Source organism: Lepus europaeus, chromosome 14, assembly GCF_033115175.1.
Source record: "Lepus europaeus isolate LE1 chromosome 14, mLepTim1.pri, whole genome shotgun sequence".
NCBI lineage: Eukaryota > Metazoa > Chordata > Mammalia > Lagomorpha > Leporidae > Lepus > Lepus europaeus.
The window spans coordinates 38,166,202-38,183,518 of NC_084840.1; the positions used below are offsets into that span (position 1 = coordinate 38,166,202).

A 17,317-nucleotide genomic window follows, 5' to 3' on the forward strand; every position below is an offset into this window, starting at 1 on the left:
TTACAGGACTCTTCCCCCACCCCTCCAGGATGAGTCTACAGTCTTACATATGTCAGAGTTGGCTAGTCCTGTTTTGAGCAGTTTAAAGGCATGAACTAGAGGGCAGACGTGAACGGCAGCATCCCGAACTGCTCTCACTGGGATCCACATCTCTGGAAGTTATTTTTTTTTTAAGACTTATTTTATTTATTTGAAAGAGTTACAGATAGAAGTAGAGCCAGAGAGAAAGAGAGAGAGAGAGATCAATCTTCCATCTGCTGGTCTACTCCCCAAATGGCCGCAACAGCCAGAGCTGAGCTGATCTGAAACCAGGAGCCAGGAGCTTCTTCTGGGTCTCCCACGTGGTCACAGGGGCCCAGTCACTTAGGCCATCTTCCACTGCTTTCCCAGGGCATAGCATTGAGCTGGATTGGAAGTGGAGCAGCTGGGACTCAAAGCAGTGCCCATATGGGATGCTGTTACTGCAGGCTATGGCTTTAACACATTGTGCCACAGCACCAGCGCCCCCCCACCCCACCCCGAAGTTCTGATGATGGCGGTTTTGGGGATGTGTTAAGACAGTCATCATCGAGGCTGGTGCTGTGGCATAGCAGGTAAAGCCACAGCCTGAAGTGCTGGCAGCCCATATGGGTGCCAGTTTGAGTTCCAGCTGCTCTACTTCTGATCCAGCTCTCTGCTATAGCCTGGGAAAAGCAATAGAAGATGGCCCAAGTCCTCGGGCCCCTGCACCTGTGTGGGAGACCCAGAAGAAGCTCCTGGCTCCTGGCTTCAGATCTGCACAGCTCTGGCTGTTGCAGTCATCTGGGGAGTGAACCAGCAGATGGAAGACCCTTTTACTCTCTCTGCCACTGCCTCTGCCTCTGCCTCTCTGTAACTATATCTTTCAAATAAATAAATAAATCTTTTTTAAAAAAAGATAGTGATCCTCTTTCTTAGACAGGATACATAGCTCAGGGCTTCCCAGAAGCCTGGCACTGGGGCTGATTCTGGATGCACATCAGTAAGGTGCGTGCCCAGTGATTTAGAATACCAAGCTCTCCTGCAAAGGAAACTCGTTTGCAACAGGAAGTTCCCATGATGCCCCTGTTCCCGAATTCATGTTGAGTCTGCAAGATCATCCCAGGGATTATTTTCAAAGAGCAGTCTTAGAAGGAGCCACAAGAAAGCAGATTCCACGTATACAGGGACTTTACTTTGTTCATTTCTGTATTTCCAGAGCTCATCACAGGCCTTGGCCCTTAGGAGACAGTGAATGAATTAGATTAATAGATGGACAAATATGACCTTCTCTTAACTCCATCTCAGACCTCTGCTACAACAGTCAGGGCTCTGATGTGTTTGGATATCTTGGGATATCTTGGATATATTGGGTATCTCATTTTACCCCAATTAAGGTTGAGAAACTTCTGGGCAAACTTTGAGCTGTCACCTCCGTAACTTATCACCCTTAAATGCCCAATTTGAAGAGATGGTGCTGGTGCCCAAGTCTGTTCCCCAAAGTCTATTTTTGATGATAAGTGAGCCAGAAGAGAGAGAGAGAGAGAGAGAGAGAGAGAGAATCTTTCATCTGCTGGTTCACTTCCCAAATGGTCACAACAGCCAGAGCAGAGCCTGGAACTCCATCTGGGTCATCATCTGCTGCCTTCCCAGGCACATTTGCAGGAAGCTGTATCAGAAGTGGAGCAGCCAGGACTTGAATTGGCCCTCCAGTGTGGGATATTGGCATTGCAAGCAGCAGCTTAACCTGCTGTACCACAATACTGGCCCCTGGTGCAAAAACATTTTGAAATCATAGGTTTAGATTATGAAATGCGTAGTTCTTCATGATATGCATTTTTCATGACATTTTTGAAGACTCCTTATATATCTCCTATTGGTTTTGCATCTCAGGGGGAACCCTGAGAAATACAGTTGCCACTACCTATATGTGGCTCTTGAAGTTAAAGTTAATGACAATTAAAGTTCATTTTCTCAGGCTAGGCCACATTTTAAGTGCTTTCTAGTGTCATGTGGCTAGTGACCAGCCTGTTGAACAGTGCAGAATGGCATATTTCCGTGATTATAGCAGGTTCTATTGAATAGCGCTGGTCTCTGTACCCAGAGACCAAGGCTGTGTAGCCAGGAGATGAGCAGGAAGCTTTGTTGCCAGGGTGACAGGAAATGACTATCCTGCTTCTACACTTGTTAACAGAGATACCCTCACGAAATGGTGTAAAGGGTGTCCTACTGGTTAGGTTGAACCGTGTGGAATTGTTGCTTCTGCAGGTCAGAAAGGGCCGCACTCCGTCAGTTTCCTGAGGTCACTATTGCTGTAAAGGGAGAGGAGCATTGGTGATTCTGGGACAGGAGGAGCACCACGGCTCAGGTTCCCTTTGCAGTCCTGGGTTTGTAGACTGTGAGGCATCGGTGGCTTAGTTCCTGCTTCTTCCTGGCCTGCCACTGCCACACTTGTGTGTTTGGGGGAGGTTATGGCAGACGTAGGATGTAGACAGTTGCGAGAAACAGAAAACGTGGACACCAGTGACTTCCTGTATGCTGTTTTCTGAACAAGCAGAAGTTGCTTAATTTTTATTTCTATGAAGGGAACAAATTTTATGTATTTCACATAAACAGATTTAAGACTTCCGCCCTGGTGCCCACCCTTCCTCCTCCTTCCTTTTTTTTCTTTTAATTTTTTCAGTGACATACTTTCAGTTTACTTTACAATCACAAGCTTAACCCTCCACTAAATAAAGAAGTCAGCAAATACCAAGTAAAAAACCCACTGTTCCTCAAGGGTGTAGACAATAATCAGATCTCAAAAGTAATTTAACTCATGTACATTCCATTTTTTTTCTGTATATTAGTTACCACAAATCAGGGAAAACATATGATGTTTGTCTTTTTGGGACTGGCTTATTTCACTAAGCATAATGGTCTCCAACTGCTTTCATTTAGTTTCTGAACAAGCAGAAATTCTAGAGCTTTTGTATCACCAGGATTCTTTTTTTTTTTTTAAAGATTTATTTTTTGAAAGGCAGAGTTAAAGAGAGAGAGAGAGAGAGAGAGGTCTTTCATCCGTTGGTTCACTCCCCAAATGGCCACAATGGGCAGAGCTAGGCTGGTCTGAAGCTGGGAACCAGGAGCTTCCTCTGGGTCTCCCACATGGGTGCAGGGGCCCAAAGACTTGGGCCGTCAGGGTTCTTAATTGGCATCTCTGCTGTTCTTTTGGCCTTTCCCTCACTGCCCACAAAATGGCTGTAGCAGCTCCAGGCATCACATCCTTTTAGAATGCGTCCAGGGCAGGAACTAGAAATGGATTTGAAGGTGCCCAGGAGAGCGAGTGGGCTGTCTTCATGAACCTCTCTTCCTTTCAGGGAGGAAAGTTGCCTCCAAGCATGTTTTCCCTCCATGTTATTAAGTGGAGTTTATTATGAATCCATCCATTAAGTAATCTGGAAAAGTGGAGTGTGTTTATTATGCTTGGTTTAGATTGGTTATGACTCATCCATTGAAACTGGGCATATTGCCATGCAAACAAAATTGAGATCAGCCAGGAAGAAGGTGTAGGGGAAATGGGTACTGGGTAGGCATCGACGGAATTGTTAAAATGCTTGACTCCCGGTTAGTAAAGGACTGTGGAGCCTCTTCCGTGTTCACCTGCCCAGCCTCCATGGCACCTCCTCTAGAAACACACACTGGGTTCCTTGGGCGTGGAGGGGACTCTGTCTCCATTGTCCCAAAGTAGTCACGTGGTCTGCAGTGAGGCCCGATTTTAGGACTTCTGTTTGAGATTGGGAAAGCAAGTTCTCCCTCTCCTGGGGCGTCTGAGAAGATAACGTGCTGGCCTGGAACCACTTGGGGCCGTTCTGCCTGCCTGACAGAGTCAGTGAAGCTGACACAGGGCAGGGTAGAACCGAAGGGTGGTGGCAGGTTGGTCCAAATGGGATTACTGGAGCCTTTGTATGCGGCTGCGACAGATTTTTTTTTTTAAACATTTATTTGAAGGATAGAGAAACACACACACATACATACACAGAAAGGGAGAGAGAGAGAGAGAGAGAGAGAGAACTTCTACCTGATGGTTCACTTGCCGAATACCTGCAATAGCCAAGGCTAGGCCTGGATGAAGCCAGGAGCCCAGAAATCAGTCCAGGTCTCACACGGGGGTGGCAGCAATGTAAGCACTTGAGCTGTTCCTTGCCGCCTCCCAGGGTGCGTTAGCTGGAAGCTGGACTGGAAGTGAAGCAGCTGGGACTTGGCTGGCGTCTGATATGGGCTTCGGTGTCCTAAGTTGCAGCTTAGCTCACTGCTCCACAATGCCCACCCCAGCTGTGATGGATTTATACTTGGACAATTTAGTTATACGGCCTGATAAGTCTGCTTCCCCACCCCCACCTTTTTTCTTTTTCATGTGAGGTAGTCGGAGCTGTGAAAGATTCCTGCCAGTGGGGTATTATATGGGGGTGGGGGTCCTCAAAAAGTTTATGGAAGATGCATCTTATGAAAAAACTATGCACAAATTTAAAAATGTTTTGCATCAAGATGAACTTATTTTTAAATTCAATTCTCCATATACTTTTTCAAAGTCCCCTCATAAGTAGTAGACCTAAAAGGAGTTGGCTGACTCGAGGTGAGGTGGAAGCAGTGAGGGCCTTTCTGTGCCTAAGTTGGCAGTCTTTGCCACGCTCCTGGAAAGCAGCTCATTACATTGTCCCCTACGCTGTCTCAGAACTGGCGCACGCGAGACAGGGTCTTTCAGGCACTCCTTAGCTTGTTGCAGGCCGTGGAGTGTGTAGGCTGCTTGTTGAAATTCTCGGGGAGTTTCTATGAGAAAGAACCAGCTTCTCTCACAGTTCACTCACCTGGCAGCCGTGGGCTGCATGTTTGATAAAAGAAGTCTTTTCTTCCAGGTGATGTTACAGCTCTCAGGGCTGTAAAAGGTAAGCGCTCTGTCACAGGATGACCTTTGTTCCGGTGAAGGCCAGGAGACTGGCAACAGAGCGAAAGGTGAGACCAGGGAGGAACAGGGGCTCCTGCAGGACTGAAGGTGGCAGTCATCCTTATAGGCATCAGAAGGCAGCCCCAAAGGCACAGGCGTCTGGCATGGTGGTTGAGGCATCGCATGGGATCCCGCGTTCTGTATCGAGTGCCTGGGTTTACGTCCCAGCTCCGCTTCGGATTCCAGCTCTTTGTTAATGCGCTCCCTGGGAGACAGCAGGGCTGGCTAAAGGACTTGGGTCTCTGCCACTCATGTGAGAGACCCGGATAGAGTTCCTGATTCCTGACTTTAGCCTGGCCCAGCTTTGGCTGTTGGCAGACATTTGGGGAGACAGAACTAATTGATGAATATAAATAAATAAAAAGTAATTTTAAAAAAAGCTGGCCCAAAAAGGGCATCATTTTAGAGTGAAAACACAGCCCCAGGTGGTAGAAGATACTGTATACATATAGCTAACAAAGAGGTTGTATCTAGAATATATGAAGAACTGGTGTAAATAATAAGAAGTGATAGTTGATCTAGTAGACAATGAACAGGAGAGGTCAGCAGGCATTTTACCAAAGAGGATAACCGAATGGCAATAACTAGGAAAAACTGCTCCATCTCACTTGTCATCAGGGAAATACAATGAAAATAAATAAATAAATAAAAAACAGCAAGAGATCCTGCTACACACTCCAGCATGCTGACTATCCCAGTGTTAATGCTAATAAGGACCTGCTGGAACCCCCATACTCTGCTGGTGGGGGAATAAATAGGTACAGATACTTTGGGAAAAGGCATGCATTATCTACAAAAGTTGAACACAAGCATATCTACTAGCAAGTATTTCCATGGCTAGAAAAACGTGTGTACCAGAAACCACAAAGAGTGTTTTTAGCAACACTGTTTATGATCGTCCCAAACTGACAAAACCTACCCAAAACAGAATTGGCAAGTACATTAAGGGGTGGTTTTGTAAAACACACTATGCATCAGTAAACGACAAATGATTGCTACATGCAACAACATGAAAAGAATCATGCAGTTTTGAGTGAAATAAGCTTGACATACAGGAATACATACTGTAGGTTTCTACTTAAGTAAATTTCAAAACCAGGCAGACTAATCTACGGTGTTAGAAGTCAGGTGACGGGAGACCTGTGAGGACAGGGATGGGAGTGGCGATTGTGGGGGGCACAGGGGCCCCTGAGGTCCTGCTACTGCTCGGTGTTTTGGCCTAGTGATGACACAGGTGTGCTCACTGATGAGTCACTGGACTGGAAGATGTGTGGCGTCTGCACGTCCCTCTGTGTCTGCTGTCTGTCGATAAAAATTTGCAAAGTCTTCTAACTATAGACTATGGAAGAGAGAGGTGCTGGGAGGGAACAAACCAGTGACTCATTAAGGTAGTAATTATCCCTGTGCCGCAGGGCAAGAGGCAGCTTAGCCGAGTCTCCCCATTTCAGGCAGTGGGTTTGAATTCCTGATGTGGAGGACAAAGTGGACTCCCGGTAAGCTGAGAACGTGGGGAGGGCCCCGAGGCTGCTGCCGGGAAGCTGTACTCTGGCCAGAGTCCAGAAGATGAAGGCCGGCGCCTCCGGCTTTTGTTAACATCCCATGAAATGATCAGATGCAAATTCACTGAAAGGGTGCTGAGCACTGAGCTTCCTGGGAGCTGCTTTGCCTGAAAAATCCCAGCGTGGCTAACAAGGCCTGTGATTGCTCATCCCTAAGGCGAGCCCAGGTCCCCACACCTGTACCGCCCGCAAGTGGGCCACTGGCGGGTCCCCCCACAGGGCCCTGCCTCAGGTGTGGAGCTGGGAGACGGCAGGCCCTCCAGGAGCAGAGCCAGGGTGGTTGCACAGGCTGGTCAGGGGCCTCACTCGCTGCTGAGGCCGTGCGTCCTTGTCCTTGTCAGCAGGACATGACACAGGGAAAGGACTGGTGATTGCAGGCTGCTTGCCCCTCTCATTTCCAAACGGGAAATCCTGCTATGGTGTCCTGTTCTCTCGGGTATGGTGTGTGTGTTGGGGGAGCGTTTACAGGGTGTTAAACTGGGGACTGCTGTCTAGACCTCGCTGAGAAGAATCTTGAGAACCCCAAGACCCTGGTCTTGGAGTTGGATGTAGAAATGGGGCATGACTCAGGGTTGTCCATGGAGAGGGAATGATTTGGGTTTGGGATGTATGTGGTGTAGTTGCATTCTGTCAGATATAGGTGTTGAAATTACGCCAAAGGGAGGAAGGATGTTAGAATTAATAAGATAATAGATAATAATAAATAGAAAGTCGCTAAAGAGGGGGACTATAGGTGCACATTTTTATATTTTTTCTTTGAGTAGCAGCATCTGCCTCTTATGATAAGCAGCCAGATTTTCTTTTGGTGGAAACAGCCTCTTCCCCACTCTGAGACTGTAGTTTACTTCTCCTCGGCCACAGTTGATTCAGAAAGAGAGAAGTGAGTCCAGCCAGGAGCGCAAACTGTGAGATTCAATTGTTGAACTTCAAAACCAAAGTTTGTTTATATTTGAAAGGCAGAGAAAGAGAGAATCTTTATTCACTGGTTCACTCCCCAAATGCTCACAACAGCTGGGGCTGGACCAGGCTGAAGCCCAGAGCCAGGAACTCCATTTGGGTTCCCCAAGTGGGTGGTAGGATCTGAGTACTTTGAGCCATCACCTGCTGCCTCTCAGGGTGTGTGCATTAGCAGGAAGCTGGATTGGAAGTGGAGGAGGGACTTCATCCCAGGCACTCCTTACAGAACAGGGGCAACCCAAGCGGCAGCTTAATCTGCGGTGCCACGATGCACTCCTCAGTTCTTGAACTTTGGAACTATTCCCTGGGAGAGAGAAGTTCCCTTTCCATTCACTTAAGGTGTTGGGAATAGCCAGAGCTGTCTTACTATCACACGAGAAATGTCTGCCTAAACGTAACCCATAGGAATGAAAATGGCAGGCGAAGGAGAGAGGCAAGAGTTTGATGTCCTCATCCCAGCTCTGACACCAATTCCACTTCTGTCCCTTTAATTCCATACACACACAAAAAAAAATCTCAAATTTTGCTTGAGGCCATGTGAGTTGAGTTTCTGAAACTTGAAACTGAGAATCCCAGTGCCGTGATCAGCAGTGAGAAATGCATGAGCCCCTGTCAGCTTTGCCTGTGTTTGGTGCCCGCAACTCTTCTTACCTACATGAGAGGGCCATGGCTGTTCAGCCTCACTTCCGGGAGTTAACAATGTAAGGGGATGATACAGTGAAGGCATCCATTGATTTCTTCGCTTTGGCATCCAAAACCTGGGCAGACTTTCCCACTGCACATCACTGATCCATGGCTCAACTCCCCTGTTCTCTTCTCCTCCCAAGTGAAGGGCACGTGAGCTTCCACCACCAGCAAGGCTCATAGTCAGGGGACATCACTGTGTGACTCTCTGGTAGCGCCGGCCCATCCGTGCCAGCATGCCGCAGTGCTGGGGTGTGTCCCACTCTACAGACATGTGGTGACAGCAGTGTGTCCACTTATGGAAGAGAAGTGAAGGCAGTAGCTTTGTAGGCCATAACCACTGGGCCTGTCAGGGCTCTGTGAGTGTCAGATCTAGTCTGCGTTACGTAAAAGGCTAGTGTAAAGGGTCCATGAGCCACCTGCTGTCACTAAGGTATCACCAGCTGCCTGGAGGGCTCTGCTGGTTTTCCTTTTGTCCTCCACTTCAGCTGAGCCTGTGTTTGTGTTTGTTTTTATTTTTTTTTAAATTCTTATTTATTTGAAAGCCAGAGTTATGCAGGGTGGGGGAAGAGACAGAGAGATCTCCCATTTGCTGGTTCAACTCGCATCCCCCCAAATGGCCAGGTCTCCTCCATGGGTATAGAAGCCCAAGCACTTGGGCCATCTTTGGCTGCTTTCCCAGGCACATTAGCAGAGAGCTGGATTGGAAGTGGAGCAGCTAGGACTGGAACCAGCACGCATTTGGGATGCTGGCACCACAGATGGAGGCTTAACCTGTTACACCACAATGCTGGCTCCTGGGCCTGTGTTTGACATTACCTGGTGCTCAGGCCAGAAGCCAGTATGGAAGCGTGATAGCCACAGCGACATTTGCTGTTTATTTTTTAAAGTTTGAACAATTAATCTGATTGTCCCACAAAATTAGCAGTGCAAATGCCTCTCCCTTCTGGCACAGGACAGATTAAGTGCTTGTCATGGTCTGAATGCTTGTGTCTCTCCTGAATTCATCTGTTGGAACTTAATCCCCCATGACACAGTATTAGAAGGTGGGGCCTTTTGGGAAGCAGACCCCCCACCCTCGTGAGTGGGATCTGTGTGCTTACAAGAGAAGAAGGGAGCATGTCCCTCCCTTTATGCTGTGTGGGGTCCTGCACCAAGGTGCCACCTGTGTAGTAGAGTCCTCACAGACACCGTATCTATTGGGATCGTCCCAGCCTGTAGATCTGGGAGGAACAAAAAGTCTGTTGTTTGTAAATTATCCAGCTGAAGGCATTTTGTTACAGCGGGACAGTGCCCAGAAAAGCTTTCTTTTTTAATGTTCATTTATTATTTTTCATCTACTTGAAAGACAGAGGGATGGGGATGTCGAGGGGGGAGTTCTTGTACCTGCTAATTCACTCCTCAAATGCCTGCCAGCAGCAGTCAGGGTTGGGCCAGGCTGAAGCCAGGAACCCAGAACTCCTTCTGGGTTTCCCATGCCGTGACAGGAACCCAAGCACCCACACCATCATCTGCTGCCTCCCTGGATGCATTAGCAGGAAGCTGGATTGGAAGCAGAGCAGCCAGGACTCAATCTCTCGCACTCCAGTTCAGAGTACGGGAATCCCGGGCAGTGGCTAACACCTGTCCCAGAGAGCCACCTCCCCACAAAAAGCTTGCTGAGCTTGTGCGCCTGGAGGCCCGCAGAGATGAATGGTGCACAGACCCTGCTCACTTGGCGCTTACGCTGCCTGGGGAGGTGCAGCAGCGGCTCGAGCCTGCTGTCAGTCTGGTGCCTGACTGACACTGTAAACAATCACATGTATTCATCGCCCATCTGCTCAAGGAAGCGTGTGAACCACTCAGATGATGTTTTAATTCCCAAAGAGGGAAAGTACTATCTCTTCCTACAAAAAACTCTTTGTTTCATGGAAGCTCCAGTAAAATGGCTGCAGAATAAATTCAGGAACTTTAGTGATTATCACAGAGGCAGCAAACCCTACAATAGGGACCAGCATGTGCTGATAGTAAGTCCACTGGTATTTATAGCATAACAGGATTTTACTAAAAGCCTGTGATGGGAGCTGGCACTGTGGCTCACTGGGTAAAGTAACCGCCTGCAGTGCTGGCATCCCATACGGGCACTGGTTCAACTCCCGGCTGCTCCATTTCCAATCTAGCTCCCTGCTAATGTGCCTGGGAAAGCAGAGGAGGATGACCCAAGTCCTTTTGCCTCTGCACCCATGTGGGAGACTTGAAAGAAGCTCTTGGCTCCTGGCTTCAGCCTGGCCCAGTGCTGGTTGTTGTGGCCATTTAAGGAGTGAACCAGCAGATGGGTGATTTATCTTTCTGTCTCTGCCTCACACTCTCTTTAACTCTGCCTTTCAAATAAATAAAATAAATCTTAAAAAGCAAAAAGCCTGTGACAGAGTGTTATGGAGAATTTCATGCAAAGCAGTTCCCAAAAAAGACTTCTACAGTCATGAAAAATTGACCTTAATACAATAATGCAGTGTTAGGCAATAGAAGTAGGACACATATATAGAATTTGTAAAAAAAAAATCTTTGTTTTTCTATATACTTACACATGCACATGAAGGTGCTTCAAAAATTCCATTTATTATGAATGAATAAATCAAAAGATGAAAATGAATCAAAAGATGAGTTTATTTTAGTGTAAAATATTTTAAAGTCTATGCATGGTTATTTCACAATTCACATTTCCCACAACTTTTTGAAGATCCGTTGTACATATCCATCCATACTCATACATGGGTACACACATCTACATCTAAACACTCACACATAAAAAAGGAAAAGGCACAAAGCTCGTGGCGGTTGCCTCTCGGTCACAGAGTTATAGGCAGTCTGGGCTATCTTCTTTTGTATTTCCAAATTCCCTAAAATGATGATTTCGACATGATAGTATCTTAGGATCAGAATGTAAAGACAAAATCATTTGAAAACAGAATGGCCTGCAGCCAGTAAGCAATAATGATATATTAGCTAATGCCATGTGTGGGGCTTATCACCGATGCCCCTCATCTTAGAGATGCCTGTTCACAGTCAGCGGGAACCTAAGGCTGGGACTAGGAATTAAATTGGGAGAAGTTGGAGATTCTTGGCGGTCTTCCTGAGGGCGTCCATGTGCCTAAGGTAGGCAGGCCACTGACGTCACTTAGTTCACAGTTTGGGTGCCATTTGTGGGGAGACAAGATGGGAACTGCGGGGGCGGTCAGCCAGGAAAGCCTTCCCAGGCAGCGCCTCCTGTTCGCATCTGAGACGGGAAGGCAGGGTGGGCCTGGCTGGGCAGATGGCCTCTTGAACTGGGTTGCCAGCTTGTTGCAGTTGAGAGCAACTGCTCAGCTTTGTTCTCATTTTGTTTGCATTGTGCTGAGATGGAGTCATCCAGGGCCCAGAGAAACTGAGCGTTTCCACTTTGATGCATCAGTCTGGGTCAACCTGTCGGTGCTCAGCATATTTCCAGGAAAAGATGAATACAGTAAAGTGCATACCAGACTGAGTGTTCAGGAGCAAGCCGTGGAACAATGGGTAAGAACATCAGTTCCTCCTGGATGTGGGCAGGAGTGCTCTCAGAGTGGCCAGTATCAGCGAGAAGAAGGGGCTGTCTGGAGGTGCGCCACTCCGGATTCTCGGAAGGACCTCGTGCCTCCCCAGACTGACAGAAGCGCAGTGAACTTGTGCTGCCCTCAAGGTGAGGCTTGCATGCCACCGGTGAGGACAGCAGGAACTAAAGGGCAGAAGAGGTAGGGAGGCAGAGAGGAAAAGTGACTGGCCGGTGCCTTCTCCAGGGAGAAAAGGAAGAAATGCCTCACATAGTCCTTTGATCCCTGTGGGCAGGCTTAGCCTGCTGAAAGTACTTTCTTTCTGATGGTGAGCTCTGCCTTCGTGCCTTCCCAGAGGGCACAGGCACATAGAGATGTGATTCTAAATGTCTGCATGCTGGGGCCAGCATTTGGCACAATGGGTTAAGCTGCTGTTTGCAATGCTAGCGTCCCCTATTGAGTGCCAACTACTTCTCTTCCAATCCAGCTTTCTACTAATGTGCCTGGGAAGGCAGTAGATAATGTCCCAAGTACTTGGGTCTCTGATATCTGTGTGGGAGACCAGGATCGAGTTCCTGGCTCCCAGCCCTGACTGTTGTGGGCATCTGGGGGGTGAGCCAGTGGGTAAAAGATTCTCTTTCTCTCTCTCTCTCTCAATCTCTCTCCCTCCCTCCTTCCCTCTCTCCTCCTCCTCCTCTTCTCTCTCTGCCTTTTAAATAAATAAATGAAATCTTTTTTAAAAATGTAGTATTTACAGGGGCTGGCGCCATGATTCACTTGGTTAATTCTCCGCCTGCGGTGCCGGCAACCCATATGGGCGCCGGGTTCTAGTCCTGGTTGCTCCTCTTCCAGTCCAGCTCTCTGCTGTGGCCCAGGAGGGCAGTGGAGGATGGCTCAAGTGTTTGGGCGTCTGCATCCGCAAGGGAGACCAGGAAGAGGCACCTGGCTCCTGGCTTAGGATCCGCGTAGCTCCGGCCATGGCAGCCATTTTTGGGGGTGAACCAACGGAAGGAAGACCTTCTCTCTGTCTCTCTCTCCCTCACTGTCTAACTCTGTCAAAAAAATGTAGTATTTACATGCTGATGTAGGCACAGAAACCAAGACTGTTTTGGCCAAAGTGGACCTGAAGATCCACATCAGGGAGCCACCTTGGCACTGCTGTTTGCTGACTTCCTCATGCCGGGGAGGTGTGGAAAGCAGTCTGTCTTCCAGGGCAGCAGAGAGTGGTGCTTCTCTTAAGTCTGGAACCTGGGCAGAACTTTTCCCAGACACATCCCTTGCAGTTCTCCAGGTCATTCTCAGGAGGAAGACTGGAGAGGGCTACTGCATGTGCTATAAGATTCTGTTTGCAAAAATAGCCTTGGAGTAGTACATTTGGTTTGTAGTTTCCATGTACCTCTATTCTGAAGTGACTATTCTTCATCCTCATTGGGGTGAGTAAATCCTTCCCTGGCTGGCTGAATGGTGCAGATGTTCTAGGCATGGACTTGGTGGCTCAGACGGAGGCCCCTCTCCACCTCCATCCTGGCTTCCTATCATGTTGACTTGAAGACATCAAGGAGAAAGATTCAGGATTGTGGGCGTGGAGAATGACAGCACAGCTCACTCTAGGTGTAATTACATCAGTTTCTTCATTCATTTAATAAGCATTATTTAATAAATACCTACTCTCTGCCAGTCCTGAGCTAGGCACCAGGGGCTCAGTGGGAATGGGACAGACGTGAACCCTGCCTTCCTGAAGCTGAGAGTGTCAAGGGGAAGGCAGGTGTCCACTGAGCCATTATTCACTCTACTGAACGTTATGAACAGGTGCACTGTGCACTGCTAAAAAAGATGGGTGTTTAAAACAGCAAGACCCAGCCCAGAGTGTCTGGAAAGGCTTTCTAGAAGGACTAATGCTACAAGCTGAGAGTGGGACTGGCTGAGCAAAGCCCTGGTTCATACAGAATCTTTTCGGTCATATTTTTGAGAACTGAAAGGCCAGTTGACCTGGAATGAGTAAGTGTGTGACCACAAACCACAGTGACACGACCTGGGGTCTTTCCCCTCCATTTTGACCTCTCCGTCCACCTCAGAAGGACTCTGACCACCTGCTAATCTAGCTGCCTGCTTCCCAGTCATAAAGTTTGAGTGCCATCATACTTCCCAGCGAGGCCAGGAAGAGCAGCGGGATGGCTGAGGGGCCGGCTCCCACAACAGAGGAAAAAGGACTGCTCTAAGACCCCGTCTCCCTGTTGAACTTGCAAATGCATCAGCTCTTTCCCCCGAACTGTGCCCTGGGTGAGAAAATCTTGCTACAGCTTCTGACCAGATCACCCATCTGTCCTGATCTGGAATCCCGTGTATACCCTGCCCTGATAAACCCTGGTATTCTTATATGGATCCTCCTTCTCCATTCTTCCATCTCATTCCTTTTCTCACATTCCACTGACTTGCAGACAGTAAAGGGAGTGTAGACCACTGAGGGTGGGGTGGGACCAGGTGCAGAGAAGGTGAGAATTTCAGTCTTTATCCCAAGAGTAATGGAAATCAGTGGAAGAAGTTTTTGCAGGGGTGTGGCATGACCAAGTTTGGATTTTCAAGGCATTATTTTAATTGCAGCATGGGTAACATAAGGAATCTTCAAAAAGTTCATGGCCAGGCAGGCATTGTGGCGTAGCCAGTTAAACCACTGCTTGGGTCGCCCACATCCCGCACTGGGGTGTCGATTCCAGTGCTGGCTACTCCACGCTTCTGATCCAGAGTCCTGCTAATGTGCCTGGGAGGCAGCAGATGATGGCTCAAGTCTTAGGCCCGTGCCACACCCAAGGAAGACCTGGATGGAGTTCCCCACAATTGGCTGGGTCTGGTCTAGCTCTGTCTGTTGTGGGCATTTGGGGAGTGAACCAGTGGACAGAAGATTCTCTCTCTCTAATTAGATGAATTAAATTTTTTTAAAAGTCCACAGAAAATGCATATTATAAAAAAACTCTTAATGGATTTCATATTTTTTTGCACAATAGGGAACAACATTCTTTAATTGTTTTCCATGCACTTTTTGAAGCAGAAGGTGTTGGAGCTGGTGAGTTTGAGGTAGCTATGAGCCATCCAAAGGTTGTAAGTGGGCAGCCAGGGTTCAGGAGAATGTTGGGGTAAACAGGCAGATGGGAGACAACTTGGCACAAGTGAATCCTGGACAGTAAATGAAGTCTGCCTGGGGACAGGGCAGAGGGGGGCAAAGGCACTCATTCTATAAATGTTTATCATTCAGAATATGTCAAACAGTATTCTAGGGACCTGGGCTGCAAAATAAAGAGAGCTGAGGTCAGCATCATGGTGTAGCAGGTAAAGCCACTGCTGCCTGTGATGTCGGCATCCCATATGGGTGCTGGTCCATGTCTCAGCTGCACCACTTGCGATCCAGCTCCCTGCTAATGGCCTGAGAAAAGCAGCAGAGAATGTCCAAGTGTTTGCTCCCTTGCTACCCACGTGGGAGACCCGGATTAAGCTCCTGGATTTGGCCTGGGCCTGGCTCAGAAACTGATGTGATTACACCTAGAGTGAGCTGTGCTGTCATTCTCCACGCCCACAATCCTGAATCTTTCTCCTTGATGTCTTCAAGTCAACATGATAGGAAGCCAGGATGGAGGTGGAGAGGGGCCTCCGTCTGAGCCACCAAGTCCATGCCTAGAACATCTGCACCATTCAGCCAGCCAGGGAAGGATTTACTCACCCCAATGAGGATGAAGAATAGTCACTTCAGACCTGGCTATTGGGGCCATCTGGGGAATGAACCCAGTTGGACGTGGATGGAAGATCTCTTTCACTTTCTCTCTCTGTCTCTCCCTGAAACTCTGACTTTCAAAGTAAAATTAGTAAATCTTAAAAAAGAGCTGTCTAACAAGGAAATGTAGAGGCTGGGCTGGGGGCGGGAATTGGACAGTACATTATAGATTTCTAATTGCAGGTGTGCACTTACAGGGCATGCTGCAGAACGAGAGTGGAGGCAGGTTGGGGGGTGGGGGCACTGCAGCTTTGAACAGGTTGACGAGGTCTCACGGACAGCATGAGGGAATGGGTGCTGGAGAAGGGCGTTGCCTGCAGAGGCAGAGGCTGGTGCCAAGGCTCTGAGCACATGAGAGACAGAGCAAAGACCATGTCCAGGGCCAGGATGAGGGCCGACATGAAAGGAGGGCTGAGCAGAGGGTCTTGGGCATGGGTCTGCTGAGAGGGACTGGTGGTCAGTCTGAAGAGGAAGGATGGCATGCTGTGACACGTTAGGGTGTCGGGAGCACACACGCCAGCTAAGGTGCTACCTGGGTGCTGGCAACGGAGCTGAGAGAAGCAGTTGGTTTCTGGGTTTGAGATTTAACGTGGAAAACACAGGAATGGAATAGACTCTAACATAATCACAATAGCAGAAGATGGAAATATCCTTGTTTTCAAAACCTTTCAGATGATTAAGTTTGAGAGATAAAAGTAAAACACTTGACCAATAAGAGTGGAAACAGGAGTAACATCATCACCAAATTGTACCTACCGTATCCTAAATGGGATAGCAAAGCTTTTGTATGTATTACGTTGATTGTTGTGCAGTTTTATATGGTTCAGCCAAATATCGAATTTAATAATCTCAACCACCATGTGAACCAAGCATTTATTCACATTCTCTAGATAAGGCAATTGAGGGTCAGGAAGTTTAGTAGCTATTACATGGTGATGAGGACAATATCCCAAGGGGTAATGAAGAACTAAGTGGTAGTACTTACATAATAAACATATATTCATCTGTTCAGGAGAGATCAATGTGGGCTGGGATTGTTGAAAGAGCTTCAGAGAACAGAGAAGCCGGGGTTAGGCTATGAGAAAGGCTGCACTTGGTTGATTTATGGCATATTCTGAGCAGGGAAGGGCTCTGGTGGCGTCCCAGATTGGGGATGGAGCTGAAAGTCCTAGAGGAGGGGGAGACTCGGCGTGTGGGGGGGGGCGTGTTGCCTGCTGTATTGGTCTCCCAGGGAGGCGGTGCAGATGACCAGCCGTCAGGCGGCTTTAAATAGCAGACGCCTGTTCTCTTGTGGTTCTGAAGGCAGGACTGTGCTCTCTCTGAAGGCACCGTGCAAGAACTTTCTCTTTACCTCTGGGGCTGTGGCAATCCTAGGCTTTCCTTGCTTCCCTGATGCGTCTCCTTGGTTGCTGCCTTGTCATCACATGGTGCTCTCCTGGTGTGTGTGTGTCTCTGTGTGTTGTCTCCTTTTCCTATAAGAACACCAGTCATTTTGGGTTAGATTCATCCTAATTTAATGTGACTTCGTCCTAACTTGATTACATATGCAATTTCCTATTTCCAAATAAGCTTGCATTCATAGGTGCTGAGGGTTAACACTTCAACGCAGCTTTTCTGGGGGTACCGTTCAACCCATACGGCCTGTTAAGCAAACAGCTGATGAATGACCATTTGTTGATTGAACAAGCGAATGGCATGCAGCTGCATAAAAACTGTGTGCATGGTTGACTAATGAGGGTCTGCAATGTCAGTCAGATGGAGGAGTTGGGAGAAGCTTTGCCCAGAGTGTGAAGGAGGTTAACTGAGCGATGCATTGATTTCTGGGGGC

The 17,317-nt window shown here is 48.0% G+C and overlaps 1 protein-coding gene across 2 annotated transcripts in view; it reads left to right on the plus strand.

The window, feature by feature from the left end:
• CNIH3 (cornichon family AMPA receptor auxiliary protein 3) overlaps nucleotides 1-17,317 on the plus strand; it is a 260,846-nt gene that overhangs the window by 73,067 nt on the left and 170,462 nt on the right. The window lies entirely within an intron of this gene.